General features: G+C 34.6%; 1 protein-coding gene and 1 long non-coding RNA gene across 2 annotated transcripts in view; one reads left to right on the plus strand and one right to left on the minus strand.

Annotated features, from left to right (window-relative positions):
- Positions 1-27,562, plus strand: part of LRP1B (LDL receptor related protein 1B) — a 2,070,111-nt gene that overhangs the window by 2,517 nt on the left and 2,040,032 nt on the right. The window lies entirely within an intron of this gene.
- On the minus strand, positions 587-13,726 carry LOC145540798 (uncharacterized). The gene is made up of 6 exons (XR_014078554.1): positions 13,648-13,726; positions 7,902-8,341; positions 6,217-6,402; positions 2,667-2,800; positions 2,091-2,179; positions 587-1,984 (listed from the first exon to the last, which is right to left on the minus strand). It is a non-coding gene; the product is annotated as an uncharacterized LOC145540798 (long non-coding RNA).

Below are 27,562 nucleotides of genomic sequence, written 5' to 3' on the forward strand. Positions count from 1 at the left end.
ATATTTAATACAACTTTCAAAACTGTTATAAAAGAGCTGAAAATGCCACAGCTAGCTATCAAAATTGAAAAGGGTGGGTCCCATTTGGAAAAGGGGGGGGAGAGAAAGAGAGAGAGCAATCTTGTTGAAAGTTAAAAAGAAAGTGCTGCTGCATTATGACAAACTTCTCTTACTGAAATGCTGAAACAGAAGATATGGGAATATAAACTCAAGAAAGAGTTTAAGAAGATGTAGCTTTCTGCCCAGGCTTATGTCAGTTGTCCTTGAAGAACAGAACAGGCCTGTGAATTACACAGGTGTGTTTTATAGTGCAAGACCTAACTTCAAGCCAGCAAATGAGAAAACACTTTCAGGTCCTCCAAATAAATATTAAGTAATGGTAGCTTCCTAAACTGCGTGAACCAGCTGGTTGCACTACTCTAAACCTCTGTTTCTCTTTCTTTTGTATATAAACTCAGTATTTTTTTAAATAGAAAATACTTGAACTTGTATGCTTGCATTCAGTTTATGCACATCCACTTGTCCTTTAATTCTACATTGTTTATTTATTTTTTTAGTTTGCATTGATTTTGGTAAAGAGTTAAGCTGATGTACATGTCAGTTTTTATTAATTTCATCACATCTGAAAAAAGGAAACATCTTTGTAACTCTTAACAGCAAAACTTGGAGGATAAATCATGTTCACTTAGAATCAACCAGAGTGTCATATAACAATGTCATATCACATCAAAGTATTGCTTGATAAGGATTATGACTTAAAAGGAAGTATATTTTAAATTGTCAATTTTTTTGAAAAGAAAAGGGATTGAAAGAACTGAAGCTAGTCTCTTTTATGTTCTTGAGTCTGGCAAGATGTGGAAACGTATTTCCAAACAATTAAAGTTCATGCTGCTGTAATCATTTAATCATTTAAATGTATATGTCTATAAAACCATCTAAAACTGGCAATCATGTATGTTAAAATTTTAATCTCAAAGAAGAATGGGCTGCTAGCCGTGTCTCTTTATATTCCAGAAAAGTTAAAGTCCTGTTTTGAAGAGGTCTCCATAATCTTTGAGTTTTCCTGTCTCTCTCTCAATCTCAAATAGAAAATGTTACAAAGGAAGGGAAGCAATAAAAAATAAAGAAAATTTTCAGTGTGTTGAAAGAAGAAAGTATGTAAATTGCAGAAAACAGAATAAAGGAGGGAAAGAAAGAGGGCAGAGGGAAGAATGAATGCCAAATGATACTTTTAGGGAGAGGCTGAATTCAAATTAGTGTTCCTAAAAGAAGAGATTAAAGTATCTTTTGACAAAATAATTTCTTAAGATAAGTGTTGTCCACTGATATCATAATAAATACCCTATGGAAATATTTACAGTATACAAATAAAGAAACTTCCATCAGTGTGAGGCTGGATATAACTAAACCTGAAGAACGAAGAGATATATGAGAATACTGCAGAAAACTTAGATGTTTTAACAATGCTAGAATTGTTAAATGGAAGTGATTTTTTTTAAGTGAATGTGAAAGAGAGATTCTTAGAAAGGGTGATGGATGAGGGATATAGTTGATATATTCTTTAAAATGATACGACACTTTGTAAATGCTGCTTTTCATTCACGGTTGAGTCTTGCAGAGATTTTTAGTTTCCAAGTGTATGGGATCCAGGACATTAGTTTCTTGCTACTTGTCTTGTCAATCTCTTTTCAGAGCCTAGGGTGTACCATTAAGATAGGCTCAATTTAAAGTCACCTGGACTTAACATGATTTAATCTTTTATAAGGATTACAATGATGAGGGATCTCTGTGTCTTCCCTCCATTCTATGTTTTTTTTTTTCATGATTCTTCACATCTTCTATGAAATATAGCCTCTTTCTTCAATTTCTTCCTAGTTGTAGGGATTCTGTGTAGTAAAAGGTACCAAGCAGATGTATTGATAAATTTCTCTATCTTCTGAGACTGTCAAAACAGTTTTGTACAAAGGAAATACTTTTCTTCTTTCTAGATGGATACATTCAAAGAAAGTAGAATTAATACTAAAATTTAATCTTGATTGTCCCAACATGATGTCATTAGTTAAATTAATTTAGCAGTAAGTGAAACTCACCTGTTATATAGATAGATCTTCTTCAAAGAAGATGACTTCTTTAAAATGACTGCCTTGGTGCACAGAACCTATAAAAACACCACTTTGGCCTGGAAATTGGAGATATATTTTTAAATGAAACTTTTACTTTTTAGAAAATTTTCAGACAATGTATGTCTAGTTTCGTGATGACCACTTCCTTAAAATCATTATGAAATGAAAGAACTTTGAGTTATTTTTCAACTCCTAATGTGCAGTATTCTAATGAGTGAATTTCCATTTAATACGTAATTTGTTGTAACAGAATCTGACAGTTGAAGAAATAAATGTCAAAATGCATTTGCCTTTGAAATGTGTATAATTATGATGCACCCAAAGTATATAATTTAAAACAATGTTTTTAGTAACTGTGCTTCTAAAGAAAAGTTGAGCAAAAGATTGACTAGTTTCATAGTGAGTTAGCTAGAATATATACTGGGCCAAACCTCTATCAGGATAGAGTCATGTTTACTCTGATTACTTCAAAAAACCTTCCTTATAGTCTCTGAAGAAATCTAGATCTTTATATTTAATTGAAAAATAATGACTCAAACCTACGTTGATACGTAGAGAGCACAATTTTTTTTTTTTTTTGTGGGACAGCAAAGGCAGAATAATTGTAATCAGTCAAATAATGCTGTTCCGTGGAGTTGCTTTCCATCTTCACGTGGACTGTTATTCTCCAAATTTACCTGTATAACAACCCATTGAAAAAGAGGCATAAGAATGAAGTTGCAACATAGCAGTCACAAATCTAACAATCTACAAGTCTTGGGGGCATTCTACAGTTGTTTTCTTTTAGGAGATATTTAGCATTTATTAGTTGCTTGGAAAAACAAAAAGTTCCATTATTTAAAATTCAAATACAAAAAATTTGGAAATATCTCTAAATATTAGAGTTCTTTTCAAGTTATTTTTGTACTAATTCATATATGTGACAATGAGTATCTTTAATCTTACATGCTTTTGAGGAGTACTGTGCTTGTAATCATATGTAATCACTGTCTCACTATTCTGTGTGGTCTCATTTGAATAAATATTAATCTCTCCAACTACATCTGAACACTCTATATTGTAGAAGAGAGAATGAAGTCTGCAGAAGATTTTGCAACACATTCGAACAAGTAAGTTTAGACTTTCAAAATTTATATGCTTTTTTCTACTAGAAGTTTTTCTGCTATAAGCTGCCTTCACACTTGTAAATCTATATTTTCTCCTCATAACTGATCTAGTGACCTCCCTTTCCACAGCACCAGCCCCCCCGCATAATTACAAGGCCAAGTTAGAAAGTATGCATTATTTATTGCTCTGATTGGAATTCAGTGATACCAAAATATAGTTTCTTTCTCTCTTTCCATCCTATTGATTTAGTCTGTCTCTATACAAGCTCAATTATTTCCACTGAGCTTTCTGACTAAACAAATTGGTTGAATTGACTAGGAACTAAATGAGCATCAAACTACTAGATAGTAGCCAGTCCTGGTAAAATAGTAAAATTGATCTTGCATAAAAGCTTAAAATTAAATTTTATGGAAAACAACAACAATGTATTTCCCTGAAAGACTTATACATGTTACTTCCTATCTATGCTTTGTAGAGTAAATCAAATGTACCGTTGTTGTGGTGCAGTTCGTAATAGGCAAATTCATTATGTTTGGTAGTAATTATTTATTTATATCATGGGGTAACAGAAGAGTTTAAAGCAGCATTAGGATATTAATAAATACATGCTCTGAATTTATTCCTGTAGAGACAAATGCTACTTTATTGAAAATTGGTTTGACAGTTCTTATTCTTCTTTATTGGCTTTGTTTATCAAGTTATTTTTTTCAAAATATTAAAAAAATAAAATATATTTCAAAGTCAAGACTTTCAATATAGAATATAAAATGGAAATCATTACAGTGATAAAGTGGACAACAGTGTTTAGTGTGCTTTTAAATATGACTATAATGACTTTCTCATGCAGTCACATTAACATTGTTTTAGTCTGCAGTTATATGTCCAATTGTGGTTAAAAAAATGCAGTGGCTTGATTAAATAAATGCGCCCACTCATTTGTTGCTGATTTCCCAGTAGGTCAGATTCTTTTAAGTATCATCAGGGCAAAAGGCTAATGCTTTAGTTGGTAATGATGGTGTCACTTAACATTATTCAATAACTCTGCCACTCTCATTTGTTGAATAAGGATATATTATCTACATTTGGAATTTCTCATATATTCCAAAGTAGTTGTAAATATAAAACACTTGTCAAAGGTTTATTTACCTATAGGAACAATGAAAAATAATTTCAGTTTATGTAGTCTTATCTGTTTAAACCTATTTTTTCTCAGAAAAAGTTTGAATATAGCCCTGTCTGTATAAAAGTTTCCATTTACATGTGAATAATATTATAACTATGTCCTTTATATAAGACAAGTTGAGAAAGTATTTTTTTCATATGAGATTCTTTCTAACATTTTTAAATAAGAAAAAAAATCTTGAAGAAGATAGAGTGGGTTGCCTTGCTAAGATCCCATTTTATCTCACAATGCATTCTTATTAACAGTCAGACATCTCTTCCTGAGACACACGCATCTCATTGTCCTGGCTGGCCTAGCCTTCAGACCAAAGACAAGTATTGTTGAAACACGACCTCATTTTAGTCGAAAGAATACATTTCTTCTTTAGGTAAGATCAAGGCACCACAGACCGTCTCTTGTTTTATTCTTGCAATCAATAGGACATTCCTTCCTAACTTTTCCCCATTGCATTGACATCCTTCAAGACTTCCAAAATGGCTTTAGAATTATGAATACGATTCCTTAAGAATTTTTCTACTGCTGAGTTTTTCTTTAATGACCATTTGCTCATCTTAGCTCTTTCTTCTTAAAATGAGAAAAGAGAACTAAAGATAGGGAGGGATGGAGAAGAAGAAGAGAACTAAAACTTCTGGTTCTGGTTGCTTGCTTTGAGTGTTTCTGGGGTATTTTAAGATATTTGTGAAAAAGAAAAACTATCGAATAAGGCTGATAGACAGAAATGAATTTAGAATGATTGTTTTCCTTAGAAATTCGGGTGTAAAAGGAGAGGAAGGACAAAGATGCTAAGAGAGAAAACCTTGGCAGTAAGAATTTTTTGAAGCTTCAATCCACACAAATCAGGTAACTGAGGCAGTAAGGAATTACTCAAACATTTGCTAAAATACAATTTGCTAAAATTTGCTAAACTATAAATTTTTGAGATTTACAAAGATTTGGTTTTTAGATAGATAAGACCTTGTGTGCATTTTCTAAAACTGTTAATGATATATTTTATCGGTATGACCATGCTAAAATAGAAACTATGCTTTATTAAAATATTCTACTTTATTCAACTCTATTAATTTTTAAGGCATTTTTCTCATAATTAAGCTCTGAAAGTACAGTGATAACAATGCCAGTTCATGGGTGAGATTTTTGCCTTGTCAGGTGAAAGTATTATAGATTATGTCTACTGGACATCCGTATTTATGAGACTTTCATTAAAAAATAACTAAGATTTATAGGTAGAATTACTAACCAGAATTCAGGCCCTTTTGCTGAGTCCTTGTATCACTGTCATTCTAACAAAAGGGCTAGCAGTTCACCAGCATCATGCTGATGGCCTGTAATACTTGTGGTGTACAAATCTTACTTAGGGGAAATGATAGTGACTTTATCTAACATTGACCAATGTTAAAAATAGGTAGAATTTAGAATTTTCCATCTTTGGATAGAGTTCTTTCCATGCTAGAATGCTTACTTCTGTTTTCACTTGCTGATGATATTGTCAAGTATTTTGAAATTAATCCTGATAGTGTAAGAACCAAAATCCTAGAACTTTTTCCCATTTCCCTTGCTTTTCTCATTGCTGGGAGATCATAAGGTTATGAAAGGCATGACAGTTTGTATTTTGTATGTATTTTAATCTGAGTGCCTGTGAAACACTGTTAGAGGTTTACAGAAAACTTTTCCAACCAACTCTGAAAAGAGAGACCTGGCAGTGTCTCTCATACCTTCCATGAATGCAAGGAAGACAGCATACGTGTAAATATCTCACACATTGGTATCTCATTACATATATACTCATTATTTCATTAATTATACCATTAGCTTAATGTAAATTGCTAAGAGCAGTAGAAATCCATTGTGTTGTAAGGTCACTTTAATTTTTTCTGTTTTTTCCTCCTGAAATCATATGATCCCTGAAGCCACCCATGTGATTGGTGATCATTCCTTTATCCATCCATTCAACAAATTTGAGCAGAGATGTGCTGGGAGTTGTTCTAGAGGCTGGGAAAGAAGCAGATGATAAAGTTAGACAATGTAACTGGTCTGTCTGAACTTACATTTTAGCGTATTAAAATTTTAGTGCTGGAAGAGAGAGACAATAATCAAACTGACACATAAGTTAGTACATAATATTTTGTGCTAAGTAGAAAGAAAAATAACATAATGTAATCAAGAGAGGTGTTCTGGGGATTGGTTGTAATCCAGACCTTTTTGTAAAGGATAACGTATTTGCTGAGATAAAAAGTGATATGAAGGAACAAGCTATGAGTGGTTCTGAGGGAGGAACTCTCCATGTAAACCCTTGAGAAGAAGTCATGATTTTGGCATTTTAGAGAAAGGAAGAAGGTCTATGTGCCTAAAGTTCACTTTGTGTGTTTGGAAGAGACGAGGAATGGGGAAAGGGACATTTATGAGTAGGTCAGGTAGGATTATGCAAATCAGTGTGGGGTACTTGGGTTTTGCTCTCATTATAATGGGCTGCAACTGGATGTTTAATTAGAGGTGACATGACACAACTTAATTATTTATGAGATCATGCTTGCTACTGAATAAAAAAGGACAAGAGACACAGTAAATACAGTTAAAGGGTTATTATAACTATTCAGGAGAGACGGCAGCTTAAACAACAGGGTAGCATTGTAGATAAGGATGAGATAGAAGAGTGACTCATCTTTAGGAAGATTTTCTATAACAATGAGCACAGAACCTTTCAATATATCAGAAGGATAAGGCATGAAATAAAGCCTTAAATTATCTTGGGAGGTAAAAGTTAACATTCTAGGTTATTTAGAAAAGAATGCATTTTGTTTTACATCACTTCTTATTGATTTGTATGAAATGTGTCATGGTATTAGGCATGTAATGGTCACATGTAGACCCTGCAATATTGCTTGTCTTTTTCCCTATACTTCAGAATTATTACTACCATCTTCCCTATTATACATATTTACCCATACCATGCCTGCAAAATGAAATTATTAGAATAATTCATGGTATTCCTTGGGAGTTTAGTTAAAATAATATACTTAGTAACATGCTGGGCATTGGTAAATGTGGCAACAACTATGTGTTATTTCTACCAATATAAACTAGTGTAACAGCAGGAGGAAGGGGCATTGGCCTATGTGTAGACTCATCTTTTTTTTTTTTAACTTGAGGAAATTCTCAGCATTTTCAAGGAAGAATTCCTTTTCTATTACCCCAAGTCCTTGATATGATTGAGAAGAATTTTTGCTGACAGTCACCATTCCCACTTATGAATATTTGATTAATGGGAGGAAATTTTAAGGGGATTGCTGTTGGCTATACTCATTACCCTCCCTGGAAATGCCAAGAAAACTTTGGAAGAGAAAAGGGTGTTGAAAAGTGATGGGGGACCTGCTGGATAAGAGTTTATGACCTAATGGTTATTCCTCTTGTTCAGTCAGCACTCTTGGATGATTCTTTTGTACTTATCCACACACATTCACTGAATAAATATTGTAGTTCCTACTACGTACCTATATCAGTGTGATTTGTAGACCGGAGGCAGACATGAGTAAACAACATAAACCAGATCAAGCAATAAAAACGCTAGTTTAGTAATTGTACATCTTTGGATTTTCAAGGAAGTTTTGCTTATAGCTACAAAACAAGCCCGTTTGGGTTTATTGAGTTCTTGTTGGAGCTAAAAAGGAAAGAGGGAGTGAGAGGAGAAAAAAGAACAAGGAGAGAGACTTTTTTTGAAACTGATGGAAAAGAAAAAAAAAAAAAATCAGAGCCCAGAGGTCTGTGGGGAAGAAGATGTGTATACAGTGTTTGAGGGAAATACTGTTAATATTAAGCTGAATGAGCCATTTTGGGCCTTAGTTATTAGAAGATTGTTTCAGGATTTTGTTCCATTGATTTTCTTTTTCTTCATTGCTCTTGTTTTCTTTTGGATCTCTTTTTTGTCATCTGCCTTGAGAAGAAATCAAACTTTAGTTTTAAAACTTAATATTCAAGTCTGCATTCCAAAGTACAAGCTTACCCCCAAATATTTTCATTGAGTTTCTTTTTAAGCTGTACAGGTCATTTATTGCCAATAAAAGCAACTTGAGATAATCAGCCCTTTTAGACACTATTTAGTTTATATAGTGAACAGCAGCATTATAGAGGAAATACTTCATTCCAACCTTGGAAATGCTACATGAACATTACAACTAATTTAAAAAGATACCCTGCTTTCTTAGTTTCCAAAATAGTATGCCTTAAGATTAAGAAGAGAAGATGTATACTAAACACACATTAGGTTAAAATAAAAAGAGATCCAGAGCTTAGGCATTTATAATTTCAGAAATGCTTAAATAAGATATTGAAGCCAAAAATCCCAACCAATTTATTTATTGTGTAAAGAGCTTACCTGGAGGTTTAGTAGACATTTGCTAGATGCCTGTGCAGAAATCTAACTTGTATGTGACTTTAGGTTTAGTTCATTTTTCATGCACATTGTCAAAAGCCCCTTTAATAATTTGGCTCCAAGGTTTCAGTACAAAATCAACACTATGCATAGGAATAAGTTAAATATGAGATAAACACCAACATTTTATTAAATTTTAGAGTGACTGAACCAAATGAAATTGGGGCTGGGAGATTTTGCATTAATATTTAATTTGGGACTCACTGTAAATTTGTTTGCTGTGTACTCTAGCTGAGGGGTGCCAAAAGTTTGGACATAAATTTATCAGAATAATTGAAAACAGCAGGAAGGGGAAGGGTTACTTGTATATTAGTGAATATGAGGCACGATTTATGCTCCCTGACTAGAACTCTGCTCACATCACACAGAGGTCTGCTAAACAGCTTTTTTTTTTTTCATAAGGAAAGTACTTTGGGAAAAGGTTCAAAATGAGTATAAGGGGGTTATTTATATTTTAGATAAAGCAAAAAAAAAAATATTGACTGCATACTCAGAATAAAAGGCATTTGGGCAGAACATGTTGTGGCCCCTTGGAACAGACTTCAACCTGCTATAAAGAGCCAAGGAAAATAAACAAAGCTTATTCAGATAACAGTTAAGCTGGTGAGACACCTGAAAAATCTACCAGTAGAAAGAAAATCACTTAAGTCAAAAATAAACTTTCAGTTATTGAAGCTGCTTGAGTTCACCAAGGTTTAGAGATGAATGCCAAAGAGGATTAGGAAAACCCTTCCGTGTGAAGTAAAACAGTAATGGCTCTATTGTCGCTTTGCAAACTCCTGCTTGAGAGTCACTGTGTAAGTAAGAGTCGAACTTAGTATACAATAAAAGCAATCACATTTCTTTAAAACACAGGAAATCACACAAAGGAACCCGAAGCAGCAATTCTCCCCAGCCCCTCTCACACAAGCAAGGGAAAAGGATAGGCAGTATTTCCTCTGTAGTTTCACCAAAGGAAACAGGTTGACTGGCTTCTGAGATCCATAGACTCAGAGAAAAAGCTGCTTAGTTTTCCTTGCTCATCATGTTAAGTGAAGGCACTCGGACATATTTGACTAACCTTTATTAATTAAAGGGCAATGTATAGGGCAGGTTTTACAAACAAAAATGCATACAGCCAAGTCTGGTCAGAGGTGCCCTGGTGACATGTAAATTAGAGAACACCCACCTTTTCCAAGGGGTAGCTGATATTCAATTGCAGCAGATTGTGGGCTCCTGAGAATGTGGGCAGAGGATCGCCCAACCTTTAGAAATTCAGGAGAGACCAGGAGTTTTGATTTTCATGCATAATTCCCTCTGATTTAAATATTGTCCATCAAGATTAAAAAGAAAGAAAGGAAGAAATAACATTGCGGGGGTCAAAAAGCATCAGCTGATAGATTTAAGAGCCAGACTGACAGCTGTGAGGCACTATGGAACCCCTGAGTTGCAGACATCAACAGAAGGTTAGACTGGATCACAATGAATAGACAATTTACTTGGTGCTTTACAGACAAAAGGTGGCTCTAGAGAGCTGAGTGTAATGCCTTGAAATTTGTAACGCGTTATTGTTGCAGCTCATGGCTAAGGGAAGAAGGATACTAAAGATTAATTTCAACAGTGTCCTGTATCTCTGCCTTTCAACTTCCTCTCCCCTTTGAAACATAAAGGTAGAATCTGGGGAGAAAATTGAGCACAGAGAAAACTCTTAATGAGCCTTTAGAGGGTCAGGAATATTAGACTCAATTGTGACTTAGGAGGGAACACGCCATGGAAAGTTGTCCAAGAAACAAAACCCTCTTAATAATGACGAGGGGATGCTATGAGGATGATTTCTGTCTCATTACCCCAGGGGCTTCATGGAAAATATTCTACCTGATAAGCAACAGCCACACGGTGAAAACAAAATTGCTATGCCACACACTACACATGGATCATTACTGAAATGTAGAAGAGAATAAAGAAGATCAAAAGGGAGAAAAAAATAGAGTGAAGTGAATATGGCAGAGGGATGATCCTGATGAGTAGACAAATTCTCATGCTGAGACACAAATGGGACCACATTTAGGTTTGTGTTTCATCTTCTGTTTCCTCAGGAAAGCTGTGACCCAACAAGAGCCAACTGTGTGCTCTATTGCTATACAACGTCCCCAGATTTCCTACTGGTCTTCACACGGGCAATCATATATCCAACCGATTATCTGGATTAGTTTTTTAAAGCATTTTTCAAAACTTTTTACTTTGAAATAATTTTAGACTTACAGAAAATATAAACAACTAGTACAGGAAGTTCTCATTTATCTTTTCCTTGGATTTCACTGATGTTAACATATTGTATAACTGTGATACAGTTATCAAAACAGAGTTAACATTGATGCTATTCATTATTAACCAAAGACTTTTTCTAGATTTTACCAATTTGTTTGCTAATGACCTGAGTATATCTCGGCAGCCAATCTAGGATTCAAATTTACATTAAATTGTCATATCTCCTTAGATCTTCAATCCATGACAATGTCTGTCATTAGTTTACTTCCATCTCTTAAGCTCATTTGAAGAATCCTGGCTATTTTTTTATAGAATGTTCCACAATTTGGATTTGCCTGATATTTTCTCATGGTTATGCATTATTGACAAGAACATCGCACAAGAAATGTAGCCTCTTTAGTGTATTATACATATCGATTTGTTTAATTATTGATGATGTTAACTATGCTCATTTGTAGGAGGGGGGTGACATTTTCCTCATTCTTTCTAAGATTATTACTTAGAATTGTTCTGCAAGAAAAGTGTCCCTTCTTTCTGATTTGTTATTTATTTATATCAATATAGACAGGTATTTATTATTTGTGTTATTATCCAATACTATCACTTTTCATTTTCTTGCTCAAAATATTTACCTGTGGGTGTTGGACACTCTTTCAGATTGGCTACTCTGCCCTTTTGACATACCCCCATCATTTTCTGAGCACTTTATGAATTTTTATTATTGCTAAATGAGCACAGAATTACTGTGCATTTTCCCTGTTTCTGCTCTGGAATCAGCCAGTTCTCTAGAAAATGTCATAGGATATGGAAAATTCTGAAAGTTTTAACTGAGTACAGTCTCTTGAGCGATGCAAGACTATCCTAAGGCTGATAAAAATTTCAAGAACAACTGCTCAATTAATGTATCTTCATGTTCCAGAAGAAATCCTTATGGTCAGCTCTTTAATTTTAATAAAGTATTAGCTATAATGATTGGTTGTCTGCTGAACAAAATTTTATGAATTAGAATTACGTGATGATGCTTACTAAGGAATTCAAATTTTCACTCTTTCCAAAGTTTCTAAAGAAAAATATAGATAAGTTTTATAAAATAAATTTGGATTTATTGCTCTTTTCTCGGGAAAAGAATTTGTTAGGGAATTTTTTATAGTTATTTCTGCCTTCAAGGAGTTGATGGTCTAATTCAGATAAACATTATGGAAATATGAGCAAGTCATGTAAGAGATAATTGCAGAGGGTTTGATCAGACCTGGCAGTTGAGGGTGTAGGTCTCCAGTGACTCTGTGTCTTGTCCTTTGGGTGGAGATTGATCAGAAAAGCATATGCCAGAAATAGTGAATGAGTTTGATCTCTTGGTTGAATCTTGACTGATTGGTAGTTGTCTAGACTACTGTATTGAAGGAGATTGCACAGCTGAGTCTGTGTTCTTTAGTAAAGGGCACAGAGATCTGTTGTTGATGTTTCTGATGATCAAAATCAGAAGACTTATAGGAGTGTTAGCATCTGGCTGACTTACTATTTCTGATTTGTTTAGCACAATAAGAGTCTTCAGTGATAGCCATTAAAAGGATGGTTCCTGCCTATGTCCTGAAATTCCCAGTGAACCAATGGTTAAAATCCCAGCTAATGAAACAATCTTAGTTTGAATAAAAATGTGTCTAAAGTCTTCTGGAAGGGCCTAAAATACCAACTTTTTCAGTATACACTACATTTTATTTTCTTGCTTTATTGATGTCTGCCACAAACATCATATTGGTATATTTTGGGGGAAGTTTAGAGTTCATTTTTTAACTCTTTTGGTGGTCAGTGAGAGGTTGTTCTTCATGATCATTCCAGTTGCTGCTAATTTTGAAGCTGCACTTTCTCTTTCACTGTGGAATCCTCCCCCACCTGCTGAAAGATCCAAATACAGATTCACTTTCCAATGACTCTGATTCATCCTAGGTACTTGGATATATCCAGTTTTAATGGCATATTGTCTAAAAAATATGGATATGATTTTACTGATCTGACCATCAGTTTAGCTTTTGATAATAGTTCTAGTAAAGTAGTGAGAAACAGAGCTAGTTGGAAAGCAGTGTAACACCCATATTGAATTTTTAACAACTTAATACATTTTAGGAAATGATCCATCTGAAAGACATTATGGCTTGCTGAGAAAAGCTGTACACTGGGAACAAGGAGAAGTGGGCTCAATTCCCAGCTCTGCGTCTGACTCACTCTTTGTCCTTGGGCAAGTCACTTAGCCTCTCTCTCTGTCTACTTCCTGCCTGGTAAAATGAGAAGAATAATGCATAAAGACGCCCACCTCACCAAAATGTGCCGAGGCTACATTCTGTAACCACTGAAGGGAACTTTCTTCCCCCTGCTGGCTAATGACAAACTTATTTTTGTCACATCTAGGTTGATTAAATTTTGCAATAAGAGCATAGAGCTGCAACTAACTTCAAGGAATCCTGTAATCCTTTCATTTACACTGGAGTTTTACTACAGTACATACTGCTTCATGTCAATGCACTCATTGCTGGGAGGACTTGTGGATCTTGTGTATATAGAAATACCTCTTGCCTTAGTCTTCTTGAGTGCCAACAATGGAGTCTTATACTGAACACCAGAGAGCCCATTAGAAGAACAGAAGATGGAATCCTGAGGAGAAGAGACTTACACGTAAGAAACAATTAGTGTCTGTTACCTAGCAATATGTATTCAAAAGTCCTTTTCCTAAGGTTAGACTTTTGACAACGGGGAAATTAATATATGCTGGAATATTACAGAGCAGTGTCATGGAATAGACTGAACAAATCCCTATTCTTCTATGATGTCTTTGCCAATTCCTTTGCTGGAGGAAATTGGAAATATATTGATCTTCTTCAGTTTCTTCCATTTTTTTTGATCTTGCTGGCTCGTTTTTCATTTCTCCAGTTTTCCCTACATGTCTTTTATAGTTTTATTAATCTTTATTTTCTTTTTAACTAAGAGTTAACCATAGATCAGGCATTAATTTTGGTTGTTACACTTTGTAATTCTATCATGTTGAGCAGTACTCTTCCAGCTTTTTTCATGACCTTGACCTTTTAAAATGATTGTGCCAATCCAGAATATCCTGTATTCTGAATTTATCTTATTTTTTCATTATTTCATTTATCTTGCTCCTATATGTCTGTCAGGGAACGTTCAACTTTAAGGAATCCAATGTGTTATGCTTTTCTTCCTTCGTGTGCCATTTCTCAAGGATTCTCTGTTCCTCATCAGTTCCTATTCCGGGAACAAGTAGAGCTGCACGCAGTTCTCAGGACTGAGATCATGGGAAAGGGTACCTGCTTGGATTCCTTTCAGTGACTCCCTTCAGTGACTCTTTTCAGCGTCAGCGACCTTGTATGTATTAGACTATGCATTTTGTTGCAATTGATGGAATTTCATCCTGTGTAATAGCTGAGTAATCATTTTACTAAAGATATATAAGTCTGCATTTCTGCTGATAAAATACCCTTGTTCCACTAGAGACTTGGGTCCTCTGCGTCCTTTCTGTCTTCATTCTTTTCAGAGCATGGAAATCCTCCGAGCTCACTCTCTCGCCCCGGCTTTCAAGACCTCCTTGAGAGGATGCCCTGTGCCTTCGTGAGCGGTACAAGTCTTGTGCAAGGGCTTTATTGGTTTTCCACATAACCCGAGAAATACTGCTCTCCTCTCTCTCTTTTTTCCTCTCTTTCTTTTTGTCCACTCTGGTCCACCAGGTTCCAGTCCGTATTAATGACCAACATATGTCCATATAATTGGAGATGTAATGTTAGGCATTTGTATGCAAAATAGAATTAACACTGCAGATACTAGGAGAGACCGAAAGAGCACCAACGTGTGGTTCTCTATAGCCTCTACTTTGCTGTAATGCTCAGTGGCAACATAGTGTAATATCGTGAAAGAAAAGACTTTGCATTTATTGGCTGCATCACCTTTCAACAATTACATTATCTTTTTAGGTTTCAGTTTCCTTGTTTATGAAATGGAGACAATAATACTTGCCATGAATTCTTGGGGTTTGGAATATCTAAGTGTTCTGTTCACAGAAGAATACCTAAATGTTCTACTCAATTAATGGAACTTTATTAGAACCAGTAATAATTTGTAGTTGCATTGTGTCATGTAGGGCTATATAATGAAAATATTTAAGAAAGACATTCAATCTGTGAACAGAAAATCTATACTATTCATCCAAGAACACTCATTGTAACAGATGGACTTGCTCTATTTGTTGATTTGTTGGGTTGTTTGGTTGTTTGCTTTAATATGTCCATGTGGTGTGTTGTAAATGGAGAATACCATTCTTACATCCTTTTCAAGCTAAAGTAGGTTACAAATATTCCAATGAACAAAGGTGAAATATTATTAAGGGTCAAAAGTCTCTCTCTCTAAAGACTCTCAGAATTGTTTGCCCCGGGTTCACCCTCTGCTTTCTACCACTCTAATGAAAGGAGAGAAAAGTACACATAAGAACAAGGAGCCCACACTCAGCTGTTTCCAGATATTTACAAAACACCATTTGGGTTGAGGCTAAGAAATACAATTTTGAAATCAATGCATTTGGATTCCAATCCAAGCTTCATCACGTTAGCTGTGTAACATTGGGTATGATGCATAATCTCTCTGAACTCTGTTTACTTATAAGTAAATAAAACTCAAAGAGATGTTGTTAGAAGAAAAATGCATCAATCTCTAACTCAAAATCACTGCCTTAATATATGTAATAATGGTAATAATTTTATTATCGTGTACATATATTCACTGCCTATGGTGACAGTGACTAATGCTTAGAGACCAGTGATGTTCTAGTAGGAGAGACCAAGGTCTTTGCAGAGCCTGCAGCGGAAACAGGCAGAGCGACCATATGGAGGAATGACATCCAGACCTCCCTCTACTTACCGAGCTTTCTTTCCTTGTCCAGGTTCTTTTGCCCAGAGAGGGTACATTTTTCTAATTATCATTAAAGTGTAATGTAAGCTATGATTTCCTTAGATGGGGACTTCCTAAGCAGGCAAAATTGCAAGTACAGAGTTGGTAAAGGGTAAGAGAACTGACGTAATAAATGGCTCTGTAGTTCAGTATTGTTTACACAAGATGAACTAGTGAACAATAAGACCTGTAGAAAATGATGTTCTTTATAATTCTGTGAATTCAAGGTGGTTTTTCAAAATTATCACTAAAAGAAATCATCCAAAGTCTTTAAATATAATTAATGAAAGACTTTATGATAGAAGAAAAGACACTTGTGGAGGAATACATTTCAATATAGATCCTCATACTCTCTCCTGAGGTCAGTCACTTGAAATATAATTTATTTTTCCTTCAAATAGCTTAAAATGACATTTGACTACATGAGAACATAGAGTTTCTCCCACTACTAAGTTATGATGGTGCTTCAAATCAAGGCTTTGCCTTCCTGACTGTTCTGTGGAGATGCACCACTATGTTGCCTCTGAAAATAGACTCAGTTATTTGTGATACAAAATAATTTTATGATCTTGATGGTTTTACTAAAGTTTTTTTTTTTTCCTTTTTGGCTTTTATAGGTAACAAACAAAGGTTTTCAATTTTTTGCCATTTATTTTTACCCATTCAAGGCTTTGGTATCTGCCTTAAAAAATAAGGAGGTAGGGGGAAGCGGGAACATCTGTTGTTTCTTTCATGATTCACAAGTATTACTATACTTCTTGAAAAATATTAATTTTTTTTTTCCAGGAAGAAAGATGTGATTGTATAATAGCAAGTAAATGTTCGGTGCTTCTAAGTGATAAATTTACATAAAGGATAGTTTGCTTTCTCATCAGGGACTGTGCGCTAAAGATTTTCTGTCAGAAAAGCAGAATGAAGACTAAAGCCAAGGCTTGGTTTTGTGTCTTTTAACACAGCATGTATCATTCTACACAGCTTTTGAAAGTGACCAAACCAGATATCACTTTTCAATGTTGACACTCTCCTGTATTGATAGCATTATTTTTCCTTCAGGTACGGGGACTGTGAGGAATGCCTAGTAGACATGATATCCTTCTCAGTAGGAAGAGCTGTTTTTTACGTAAAATAATGTTAATTTTTTAAAATCATTACTTTCATCTTTTTGAAACCACAAATGTTAGATTTTGGTTTCCTGCAAAGCAATAAATACGAGTAGTCCTAGGCAAATATGTATAATTCACCTTGGGCTTCCTTTACTAAAAGGGCATAATTTATTAGAGTAGCCAGTATTTGAAAATTCTTTATATATGGTAACTTTATAAATATTTTAAAAATTATTTTTAGACAGTGGAAAAAGATTGCTTTCTTAAATAAGCATTACTTATAGTGGCAACACAGAACTATTACAGAGAATGTCCACGTTATACTATTTTTACATTTCTGTTGTATTTTAAACATGGTGTATTCAAGCCTTGTTCTAATGTCATAGACATGGAAGAAAAAGATATTAAAACATTGCTAGGGTGTTAAAGTGAGTTACCATCATAACCACCAACTGTCAGCAGGCTTTGGGGAGCCAGCAGGAAGCCATGTTTATCCCACATAATAGATGTGTGGTCACGGATCTCATTAGGCAATAACAATCATTGGGAAACAGTTGTTCCTTCCCAAAGTCCACTCTAAATGTACTCTTTCCTAGTCCACTGAGGCTCATGCTGCTTATAAGGTCATCATGCTCTTTTTTTTTTTTTTTTTGAGTCTCTTTTAAACTGATTTCCGAGTGTCACAGAATCCAGTCACATAAAAATTGAGACATTTGTCTCAAAAATCTATTGAAGAAAGCCATTGCTTTAGACTCACCAGGAAAGTTCTTGGGTGAGAATACTTTCTGTGATAAATTGTCCTGAGATAGGGAGACACTCGTCACTTTAAATACTCAGTTGGCTTCACCTGGAGTCAGTTGGGGGAAATATACAAATGATCTGACTCCAGTGACGTTGGTGGATAAATTCTACAGTTTTAGCTGAAACCTGGAACTCAAAATACAGTCACTAGATCTTAGGTGTACAAAGCAATGTGGGCATTCATAGGGTGCTTTTGTCTCTTAAAAAAAAAAAGAGTTAATTCATTCTGTTACTGTCTCTTTATATAAAATGATCAAAGGTGAATAGAAGCTGATGTAAAAGTGCACTAATGTAAATTTAAGAGGATATTTGAAAAAAGAAAATAAATGTCCCCAGCCACTTGGTAGTCAATGAAAGAGTATTGAATGTCCAACTGCACACATTTGTCATTTTCAGTACTTTAATCTTTGTGTCCTTCAGATTTTTGTAAAGTTCACGTTTTAAATAAAAACAGTTGTAGGAAATTAGAGCAATGATGCCATGAAATAATCATTAAAATGGCAAGGACTCTAAAAATATGAATTCTATTTTCATTCATTGATGGATTTATTTTTCCCATAAAGGGGCATAGTAGTCAATGGTGTTGGTGACTCATGCTTTAATGAATGTCTTATTGTTCTTTTTTATTATTGAACATCTGTTGGTAAGTTACATGCAAATTACACTCTCAGCAAGAAATATGAAAAGATTGACTAGATGCCTTTTTTTTTAGCCAACCTAAAATCAAAGATTACCTATTCACATGAAATTAAAAAACAGCATAGCTTTTTTGAGAAATATAATTTTGGAAAACTACAGAGGCCCTAAAGTCATAGAAAAAATTTTACTTCGGAGACTTTTGTCTTTACTGTTTATGGAGAGTTCAATTTAATTAATTTTTAATTTTAAACAGCATCAGATTGAAAAATAAGAATTGATATTTGATTTTCAGAAAAACCATATTAGAAGCCTCTTTGGAGCCATCAAGATATATCTGTAGCCTTAAGACTTTTGTCTAAAAATTATATTAGTAGAGTAAAGCACATTTTTTAAGAGCATAAGCTAATATAAAATTTTAGAAAAAAATGTACATCTTTACCAAATGATTATGTATGCATCTTATAGCAATCTAATTGAGCAGTTTTGTTTTTTTGCAATTTTATTTAGTCCAGAAAAATCTTATAAAATAAAAAGCCAATTTTTATACTAGGTGTATGAAAATTTCTTTTTTTCTTCTTTTTATTTCTTATCTTTACAAAGAATTAAACGACTGTTAATGTGAAACATATAGAAAAAAAAGTCATTTTATATTTTAGGGTATCTGTTTTAACTAATGCAAAACTATATAACAGCTAAATATAAAGTTTTATGTTAGTTTTGTAAGATATTTCTTTATGCTCACATGTATTTGTTCCATTAGTTCACTATTTTAGCTGAATGAGAGATAACATATATATGCAATTAACTTTAAAGAAACCAAATGCAATAATAGCTGCTTAGTAATTAATAGACATTGAGTTACTGCAGTTTAGGCCTTTTTAAGGCCTTTTATTGTTACCAGGTTTTTCAAGGGCATCATTTTCACCACTGAGTGCTGTCCTCTGGGATTTGTCTTAGCATGATAGAAAATGATCCAGTATTTGGGAGTGCAATGCAGGGAGGTAAAAAAATGATTGCACTGGGCAATGGTATATTCCAAGTGACAAAAAAAAATGAATGTTTTAAAGTCTGATATATTTTATATCTTTAAGACATACAGTTACAAAGAATGTGGATTAGCTCTGAAGTCAAAGGTTTAGGTTTGTATCCAGGCTCCAAATTCTGCTACTTCCTAATAGTGATCATGAACAAGTCTCATTCTAACTGGAGATTTTTTATGTTTTTAATATGCAGAATGTAGCTAATGGCAATTTATTATATGTGGTTGTTTTAAAACTAAGTCAGCTGATGAAAGATCTTTACACTTTGTGCAAAGTCTACACCACTTCATAGAATTGAAACTTGTTGATCAGTCACTAAGTCGTGTCCAACTCTATGAGACACCGTGGACTGCAGCACACCGAGCTTCCTTGTCCTTCACTATCTCTTGGAGTTTGTTTCAACTCATGTCTCTTGTGTCAAAGATGCTATCCAACCATCTCATTCTCTTTCTCCTCCATCTCCTCTTACCCTCAATCTTTTCCAGCAGCAGAGTCTTTTCCAATGAATCGGCTCTTTACATCAGGTGGCCAAAGTATTGGAGTTTCAGCTTCAGCATCAGTCCTTCCAATGAATATTCAGGACTGATTTCCTTTAAGATTGATTGATTTGATCTCCTTACTGTCCAAGGGACTCTCAAGAGTCTTCTCCAACACCACAATTTGAAAGCATCAATTCTTCAGCACTCATCCTTCTTTATAGTCCAGCTGTCACATCTGTACATGACTACTGGAAAAACCACAGCTTTGACTATACCGATCTTTGTTGGCAAAGTGATGTCTCTGCTTTTTAATACACCATCTATATTTGTCATAGCTTTCCTTCCAAGGAGCAAGTGTCTTTTAATTTCATGGCTGCAGTCACTGTCCACAGTGATTTTGGAGCCCAAGAAAATAATATGTCTCTGTATCAATTGTTTCCTCATCTATTTGCCGTGTAGTGATGCGACTGGATGGCATGATCTTCATTTTCTGAATTTGAGTTTTAAGCCAACTTTTCCACTCTCTTCTTTCACTTTCATCAAGAGGCTCTTTTGTTCCTCTTTGCTTTCTGTCATTAGGTAGTATCATCTGCATATCACATTGTTGATATTTCTCCCAGAAATCTCAATTCCAGCTTGTTATTCATCCAGCCCAGCATTTTGCATGATGTATTCTGCATATAAGTTAAATAAACAGGGTGACAATATACAGCCTTGATGTGTTCCTTTCCCATTTTGGAAGCAGTCCGTTGTTCCATGTCCGGTTCTAACTGTTGCTTCCTGTCCTGCATACAGGTTTCACAGGAGACAGGTAAGGTGGTCTGGTATTCCCTTGTCTTTAAGAATTTTCCACAATTTGTTGTGATCCACACATTCAAAGCCTTTAGTGTAGTCAATGAAAGTTCATGTCTGTGATTTTTAAAATTATCAGTTTTGGAATTTTTGTTTCTTTTGTTTAATCCTTAACTTACTCCTATGAAAGGCAGGGAGATGCATTTTAATAATAATTTATGATTTAAAAATATTTATTGCAGATATACTAAATAGGATTACAGTTTGGGAAAAAAGTGTAAGTGATAAAGTGATGAAAAACCATAATTTGTGTGTTATAAAGGAAAAAAAAAATCAGACTGAAGTGTCCAACCTATATGGCCAACAGGGTTTCAGAAGAGTGATATACATATATATAAGTAAAATGGGAACTTTTTCTTTTGCTGGTAAGTGCCTTAAAGGAAGTGTAAATGAAATATTGTAGATGCTCACATTTCATCTTTCATAAATTGAAGTACTTTTATAAAATAATGTTAAATGATATTTTTTCTAACTTAAACTTACATTTTCAGAACAGTATATAACACCAAAGAGCACGTGAAATAGAACACTATTATTTATAATTACAATAAGTTTCAAAAAATAGTCATATGAATAATTAATATATAAACATAAAATAATATAATTATTAAGCATTGCTAAGCATTAGATTTCATTTAAATTATAGGATTGAAGAAGTTTTAAAAATATAAAACACAACTTTAATGTTATGCACTATTTCCAGAAATCTATAACCTTATACACATTCTATTATTTTTACTGATCAGTTCTTGAACCACATGTTTAACAGTTTAAGATCTATCTCTTATGCTGAAGTAATACCAAATTAGGGCTTCCATGATAGATCAGTTGTTAAAAAATCCCCCTGAAATGCAGGAGACCCTGGTTTGATTCCTAGACTGGAATGATCTACTGGAGAACAGATAGGGTACCCACTCCAGTATTCTTGGGTTTCTCTTGTGGCTCAGCTGGTAAAGAACCTGCCTGCAATGTGGGACACCTGGGTTCAATCCCTGGGTTGGGAAGATCCCCTCGAGAAGAAAAAGGTTACTCATTCCAGTATTTTGGCCTGGAGAATTCCATGAATTGTATAGTCAATGGGGTTGCAAACAATCGGACACAACTGAGTGACTTTCACTATGCCAAATGACTACCAAATCACCTACTATATAAATAGAGAGATAGTATATACTATATGTATGCTGCTAAGTCACTTCAGTCGTGTCCGACTCTGTGTGACCCCATAGATGGCAGCCCATCAGGCTTCGCCATCCCTGGGAGTCTCCAGGCAAGAATACTGGAGTGGGTTGCCATTGCCTTCTCCAGTGCATGAAAGGGAAAAGTGAAAGTGAAGTCACTCAGTCGTGTCCGACTCTTAGTGACCCCATGGACTGCAGCCTACCATGCTCCTCCGTCCATGGGATTTTCCAGGCAAGAGTACTGGAGTGGGGTGCCATTGCCTTCTCCGATATACTATATGTATACTAGTGTATAATATATACTAGTATATGCTGTGCTTAGTTGTTCAGTTGTCTCCAACTCTTAGTGACCCCCTGTACTGTAGCCTGCCAGACTCCTTTGTCCATGGGGATTTTCAAGGCAAGAACATGGGAATGGGTTGCCATGCCCTCCTCCAGGATATACTAGTGTGTAATATAGTATAGTATATTTTGATATCATATTTTTCTATAATGTTTTATAGAAAAATACTAATTTCAGTTCTTTACTTATTTTTCCCAAAACTTTACATTTTGCAAATTACACAGCCCCATATAAGAATTAATAATACCTGTGATCCTAGCCATACTGGCCATATGTAATGGGACACATCAAAAAAGAAATGTCTTTAATTGTTGTCAAAGCTACACACAGATATACAATTTTTTTAATTGAAAGAGAATTTGGGATTTCAATCCATTTACCATTCTGCTACTGGAATGATTACTTAAAAAATCCAGACATACCTGTTTAAACCCCTTCAATGGTTGGTTTAATGGTGGATAACCTCCCTAATAAGGCTATAGGATAGAGATGACCTGGAGTTTGTTCTCTTCTCTGTGTTCATCTCCAGTCAGGTGGGATTTGCCTGGAAAATCCCATGGACGGAGGAGCCTGGTAGGCTGCAGTCCATGGGGTTGCTAAGGGTCAGACACGACTGAGCGACTTCACTTTCACTTTTCACTTTCATGTATTGGAAAAGGAAATGGCAACCCACTCCAGTGTTCTTGCCTGGAGAATCCCAGGGATGGTGGAGCCTGGTGGGCCGCCATCTATGGGGTTGCACAGAGTCTGACACGACTGAAGTGACTTAGCAGCAGCAGCAGGTGGGATTGGTGTATTTTTTCACCTTTGAAAGTCATCCTGTGAATAGAATATTTCTCTCACAGTACTTACCAAGAACTATTGTGATTGTTGCCCAGTGTTAATATCTTTTTTTTTAGACTATGAGCTCCTTGAGGGTAAGAGCTATATTATTATTTCTATCTCTAATGTGTAATGTCTAGAACATGGAAGTATAAGACAAATAACTAAATTAAACCAATCATCTCCTGAACTGGCCTTGAAAAATCTCTATTTGAGACCTCCTTATAAGTGTAGGCGCTAACTATGAAGCTCTCCTGATATTCAAACAATGAAGACAATAAATTGTTCACTGCTTGTTTTTTAAAAAGATTGGTTGAGTATAAGGCTGAGAAAATGATTGAGAAAGTATGTAGTCACTATTTCCCAGGATAAGGACTGTAAAGTAGCCCTGGTGTGTTGATAAGAGACAGATTTTTAATGCACTGTAGACTACCCTGGGCTCTACTGCTGATGCAATACTAATAATTTAAGTGCAAAGCAGAATGTCTTTAAAAATCTTTATGTCTCTGTATTGTATCAAACTCATTTCTTCACCATGTAGACACTCACAGGACTCAATCCAATATTTGGAAAATGTCCAGCTTTAAAGAAACTATTTGGAGCACTGATTTCAGGCTAGACTTTGTTAAATCAAAGAGTGCCAGTTTCCCTTCATGCCAAAGAGCACAATAAACCCCTCTGCAAAAGGAATAAAGAGTGCTGAGAAATAACTGATGAGGCTTTTAATGTCAATAAATGTCACTTTGTGCATCAGTATTGTGAGAGTTTCCTTTTCACAAATAGAAGAGGGATTTTATACACTCAAAGATGGGGATTTAGAGTTGGCATTAGTAGACCCTGTAATAAAACAAATCCCCCCTTCAAGTTCCCCTTGAAGTGAAGAATGGCACTTGAACTTTTCATGTGGTAATATGTGGATTAGAGATATCCCTCTTCTGTACCACTAGGTGTGAGTCTTCTTCTTTGCTATCTTCATAAATATCCTACTGGGAGAAAAGGAAGTGGAAAAGAAACAAGAATTTGCCTTTTGGCTTCATTAGATGTTGCTTGATTAAACATTTGGAAGATGCTGTGAAAATACATTTAGTTTTCTGACAATCTTGTAAATGAAGCTCAACAAGTATGCATCAGTGTACTGATAAGATACTTGGGTGGAAGTTTTTACACAGCTAACAGATCCCGTCCATGAATCCTGGATTGGCACAATATTTAATTTGGCTTTTACTTTTACATAGCGGGTAAGAGTCAACCAATAGCATGAGGTCAGAGATGCCATTTATATGGCATATTGTGTTCATTAGAGTTCAGGACATAATCTGTCTTAAGATAGTTTGCTTTTCAATGTTTTATAATTAAAAAAATATCAGCCATATCTTGCAGTATTAGCATGTTACATGGTATTTGTGAAAGAAAAAAATGTCCTTGCGTCATTTCATGAATTGGCTAAGGAAAATTTTTTTTTAACTAAAAAATTTGTATACTGCAAATGAGTCTAGTTAGTTTCCTAGATGGCTTCCCAAAACATATTACACTCAAAGTGCATTATTTTATATATTCAAAGAACATAAAGAACACAAAGAAGCTAGATTTGGGTTTTTTTAATTAATGAAAATATGACTACCAAGAATGTTTATAATGAAACCAGTTTTATAACTGATAGAAAATAATGATAAATAGTAACTTTTTATTTAAGAAATAGTTTATACATTTGTGTACACATTGTTTTAACAGGTTGATCTTATGGGTTTCCAGGGACTATAGCTAAACAAAATAGCAAAACATTTTCATGCAAATAATTTGCCCAATCAATTTACATAAAGTAATATGCATACTTTGCATAATCATTTTCATCTAGATAAAAATTGTCATAAAATCCAACTTGGATAATTTATTAGCAAGATAATTCAAATATTAAAATATATGGTATTTAAAATAGTAAATTAACCCTCAACTCTCTATGGAACTTCAGGTCTGTGAAAGACTGCAAAAACCTCTGCTCACCAAAATATGTAATATGCTTTATACTGTGGATCATGTGTATTCTTTCTCCATGACTGAGAAAAAAATGATATTTACACACTTTTAAAGTTTGCACATTTCAGTGTTTGCTAATGTTTTTATTTTGATTTAATTATCCAGCTTAACATTATACCTGACTAAAAACATAAAAAATGAATTTAAGGATAATCTTTTCCATATGTGTAAAATAGTTTTTCTATTTTCTATATCTTCCATGGTCCAATTTGTGACATGTTTTCATACTAAAAGATGTGATTTTAAAATTTTATTATCAGTAGCTAATTTGTGAACCCACACTTCCTTCAGTTAATTATAAGGATGCAATCAATATGATTAATTCTGAATGCTTTCAAAATATTTATATCATTAATTCCATTCTTTCCACCCAGAAGGCGGTAGGAACCTAGTCCTGATTTTTGGCTCCATAGAAATGGCTACTAAATCTTGTGAAATGGATTTGTCTGGAGCAAATTTGAGTGTAAAGAGAAACAGTAGCTGGGAGTACCCTTCGTGTATTCCTTTTAATGTCACTCTTAGGCATTTAAAGGGAAATTGGAGGGCATCTGCAACTGAGGTACAAAATGGTTCACAATACATGTGGCTCTAATCATGCACAGGGCTACCGTCTTGAGACACTATTTTAGGATTTACAATGCGTTTTCATATAGTTTAAATCATAATAATCATGTAAAATAGCACTTCTTATTTTATATGGGAGGGAATTTAGACTCATACAAAGTCCAACAACCAGTAAGTGTCAAATGGCCACAAAGACTAGAACTCAGATCTTTGAAATTTCAAGCCCTTTGTTTCCTTAAAACATCAGAATATAGCTTTCCAGAGTAACTGTATTCATATTAATAAAATAGTGTTATGACAATAAAGCATTATCAGATTTTTTAAAAAACAATATCTCAGCAGTGTAAGAATCATGTACGTGATTTTCTATCTTAATACTAGTTGGAACCCCTTGGGAGGTTAAAAACTTGTTATGATAATGGCTTATGCACTCAAAACATTTTTGAATTTCTTACTGATAAAAGTATAAATTAATTTTTTTTAACATGCTCAGGAAGCATAAAGAAGTAACATCGGAGAATGAAGTGACAGAGTAGACTTCTTTGGTTTTGACATTCAAAGTTTGAACCTGATTTTAAGTGGTGAGTTGTGTTCTAAGGATAACTCTAAAAGAAATATTCAAAAATAATTTTCTTGATAACATTAATAGAATGTTAAGCATCCTGTCTATGCATAGCCTAAAGGATAGTTTCACCTGAGTTCTTTAGGACTGAAAGAATCATCCAGAGTTCTATTTTATCTGGATATATATGTTTTATAGCTGAGTATGTGTAACATATGCAGACTGTGTCTAACATATGCTTTATATCAAAATGCCTATAACATATGCAGAGATATAGACACAGTAACACATCTTGTATTCCAATTTTATGAACGCGAGTGCAGCCAATTCCTATCCAAATCATGCAGATCACCTATATAACTTAGATTTTACCTAGAGTTCTCGCTCCAAAATGATTTATGTTATCCAAGGAATGACTATCCAGTGGCATTTGAGAGGGTCCAACTGCCAACCCACACTGCTGAGGAGTCCAATGTAACTGTGGTCCAGACCACCAGACCAATCATCGTTGCTTGAGAATAAATCAGGCTCTTGCGATCCTTTACTCCTTGAAAAATAAATTCTGCAGCTCATAAGCACGTCTATCTCTGCTTCCCTCAGCAAGTTCACAAGCCAAATGCCACCCTCCCACCCTAGAAGCACTTTAGGGATAGTTCAATTAGGATCAGAACAGATCAAAAAGAAATTAAAAAGGAATTAACTTGTATTAATAATTTCCTTCCTCCTTCCCTCCCTGTCTTTCTGGTTCCCTTCCTGTTTCCTTCCTTTCTTCCTCTCTTCTTTCATCCTTGAATCCCGCTACTTTCAAAGCAAAAGTAAACCAGAAATATGTGGAGAGTGGGGCACTGAGTCCTTATAAGTGGGAGGCTAGATTGGAAAGAGCTTGCAAAGAACCAAAATCAATCTCAAACCATCAGTCTAATTTTATTGTCATCTTGAAGAATTATTAAAACAGCTTGGTTATCAGGATTTCTTCTCTGGTTTGAGAGGTGAAAGGTTAATGACTCATTTACTGAGGTATGCAGTTTTCTTCATTTTTCACTTATAATTATCTTCACTTGTTTTAAAATGCAATGCAGCCTCCAAAATGTATTGTAGTCATTCATTATGTC

This window comes from Giraffa tippelskirchi, chromosome 3 (assembly GCF_054371585.1).
Source record: "Giraffa tippelskirchi isolate mGirTip1 chromosome 3, T2T-mGirTip1v1.2.pri, whole genome shotgun sequence".
Lineage (NCBI taxonomy): Eukaryota > Metazoa > Chordata > Mammalia > Artiodactyla > Giraffidae > Giraffa > Giraffa tippelskirchi.